Genomic DNA, 3,130 nt, shown 5'->3' with positions numbered 1-3,130 from the left:
GAAAGATCCCAACACTCCCACCAGCCAGTGGTGGGAGATGATGAAGCAAAAAATTAAAAACTTTTTTATCAAGGTTGGGATCGCCAAGGCTAAAGAAAAGCGGACATTTTATTCCAACCTGAACACTCGCCTGCAAACCCTGTATAAGTTCCGTGAACATGATATAGAGGTGGACCACGAGATCATCGAGGTGAAGAAAGAGATCGCCCGGTGCCTGGAGCAGAGGGGAAAAGAAATAATCTTCCGCTCTAAAGTACAACATCTGGAGGAAAATGAAACCTGCTCCAGGTACTTCTTCAAGAAGATAAGAGACAAGCGCACAGTCCTCGATGATCTCGGTGGCACCAAGGACATACAGGGTATTTTAAAGAAAGTGTATGAGTTTTATGCGGATCTTTTTAATACTAAACCTGTTGACAGTGATTTTATGAATGACTCGTTGAAGGAGATCACTGACGTTTTAGATCCTGGTTCTCGTGAGATTTTATTAAGGGACATCACAGAACAGGAGATTTTAGAGACTATTAAGAGTTTTAAACCAGGTAAGGTGCCTGGGCCCGATGGTATACCCATTGAGTTTTATGTCACCTTTTTTGGTATTTTTAAGGATGACCTCTTCTCCCTTTTTATTGAAGTTTTTATGTCTAAAGCCCTCCCGGGGTCCTGGAAGAAGGGTGACGTGTCTCTCCTATACAAAAAAGGAGACAAGACCGATATTAAAAACTGGAGACCGATCACCCTTCTGAACAGTGACTACAAAATAATGGCCAAAATATGCGCGAACAGACTAAAGACCGTAGTAAGCAAAATTGTACACCCCAACCAGGTCTGTGGGGTGCCCGGGAGGAGCATATGGGAGAATCTTAACCTGATCAAAGATGTTATTAGTGACACAAAATCAAGACAAGGTCAAATGGCTATTTTAACAATAGACTTCGAGAAAGCCTTTGACCGAGTGTCACATTTTTATCTTTTTAAGGTTTTAGAGAGAATGGGTATACCGGAAGGTTTTTTATTGTCTCTTAAAGCGTTTTACGATAATTGCACAAGCAGAATTTTAGTCAATGGTTTTAGGACACAGGAAGTACTTTTAAATTCCGGGGTGAAGCAGGGGTGTCCCTTGTCCCCACTACTTTTTATCTGCGCCCTAGAGCCTCTTTTATGTACAATCCGACGGGACAAGCTGATCCGAGGGATCCCCCTGCCCGGCGGGGGGGGGATCGAGGCCAAAGTAGTGGGGTACATGGACGATGTGGCAATACTTGGAAGGGACACCCTGTCAATCCAGAGAGCATCAAGGCAAATGGAGTTTTATTGCTGCGCCTCGGGTTTTAAGGTAAATTTTAACAAGAGTAGTATTTTAAACATCGGGGACCTGCCATTGTCAGATGTCCCCATCCCTGTGTCCGACTCAGTGCAAATTTTAGGTGTCTCCTTCAACGAGGACAACAGAGGTCTTAATAGTTGGGACTTGGTGGCACAGAAAGTCAATAAGAAAATTTGTATGTGGAGCATGCGGCAGCTGACCATGGAGGGGAGGGTTTTAATCACAAAGTCAGTGATTTTACCCATTTTACTGTATTTAAGCTTGGTGTTTCCCCCTCCTGGCAGAGTTTTTAATAAAATTGTAAAGGCATGCTTCACATTCTTATGGAGCTCCAAGATGGAAAAACTCAGCAGGGAAATCGTAATGAAGCCGAAGGAGATGGGAGGAAAAGATTTCCCTGATTTTAAAGCCTTTTTATATACGAAGTATTTTAGTATGTGTATTGGTGCTCTTTTTAAAAATCACTATTGGTCTTATTTTTTACGATACAACACTGGCTATTTTATGAGGAGGAATGGATGGTTCCGCACGGTTTTAAATTCCCCTTATTCTTTTAACTTGCCCCGTGAGTATAAGATTTTAGAAAAAATAGTGATTTTATATAATTTTACTGGCAAAAGTGCGCAAATTTTAATGAACAGTAAAGGCATTTTAAAAACCATAAAAGAAAGTGGTTTTTATGTACAAGTCAGTAATTTTAACGAAAAAAAGAGTAAAGAGACCTGGATGATGGTTAACCACTATATTGTTAATTCACAGAAAGATCTGGCCTGGAGCTGCGTCCATGACTGTCTTCCATGCCGGGCATTCCAGCATCGTAGAGGTTTGACCAACACTGCCGCATGCCCAAGACCCGGATGCCCAGGAGAAGAGACAACACTACACCTCATATGGACTTGTTTTATCGCCAAGAAAGTATGGACTAAGATATCACCGCTTATGATAAAGATCACCGGACTTAAGAAACTGACATTGGATGCCGTTTTATATGGATGCCTGGAATGCCCCACACAGACTCAAAGAATTATGGCATGGAAGATGGTCAACTCGGTCAAAGCAGCTCTGTGGAAAACCAGAAACATTTTAGTTTTTAAACATGAGGTTTTATCTGTGAAGGACATTTTATCAATTACTCTTAATGAGATGCACCAGTACTTTTTAGTAGACAAGAAAAATTTTCCTGTTTTAGCGAGAAAATGGCTTTTAGCAGAATGGAGCTCCATAATTTGATGCCACCAAGGGCCCTTTTATGTGATTTTTAATTTGTTTTGTATTTTAACATGTATTATACGTAGACAAATGTTTTAAATGGTATGTTTTAATGTGTTATTAATATGTTTTAATGTACTATTGATAAGCATTTTTAAAGCGTCTATGTAAATATATGTTGTGCAAATAAAAACACCCCCCCTTGTGGAGGGTTTGTCAACTTAAAAAAAAAATCTGTTCTTATCAGTTTAATATCTGATACGTCCCCTATCTGGGGACCATATATTAAATGGATTTTTAGAACAGGGAGCTGGAAAAAGAGCTTGCTCTGTCCACTCCACGCATTGACCTGGTATTGCAGTACCTCCAGGACCGGTGCACCCCCTTTCCTACAGCAGTTTCCAAAAGCAGAAAAACAAAACTGACGAGCAAGAGGTGCAGCGCAGCTGTGGCGGCTGCTGCTACCACCACCCAAGCACTTTGATTGACACTCAGCCCGTCTGCTCGCAACATTGTATCCACTGAGCAGCTGCGTCTGCCAGAGTGTGCACAGCACAGGTACAACTGGAAGCAAAACAACACACACACCAGTTC

The 3,130-nt window shown here is 41.4% G+C and overlaps 1 non-coding gene across 1 annotated transcript; it reads left to right on the top strand.

Moving 5' to 3' along the window:
• The first annotated feature begins 2,733 nt into the window (after positions 1-2,733).
• Positions 2,734-2,922, top strand: LOC136573947 (U2 spliceosomal RNA). The gene has a single exon (XR_010786147.1). It is a non-coding gene; the product is annotated as a U2 spliceosomal RNA (small nuclear RNA).
• Positions 2,923-3,130: the final 208 nt, after the last annotated feature.

Source organism: Eleutherodactylus coqui, chromosome 7 (genome assembly GCF_035609145.1).
Source record: "Eleutherodactylus coqui strain aEleCoq1 chromosome 7, aEleCoq1.hap1, whole genome shotgun sequence".
In the NCBI taxonomy this organism is placed as follows: domain Eukaryota; kingdom Metazoa; phylum Chordata; class Amphibia; order Anura; family Eleutherodactylidae; genus Eleutherodactylus; species Eleutherodactylus coqui.
The sequence above is the reverse complement of the archived record's forward strand: the minus strand, read 5'-3'. Positions and strand labels throughout refer to the sequence as shown.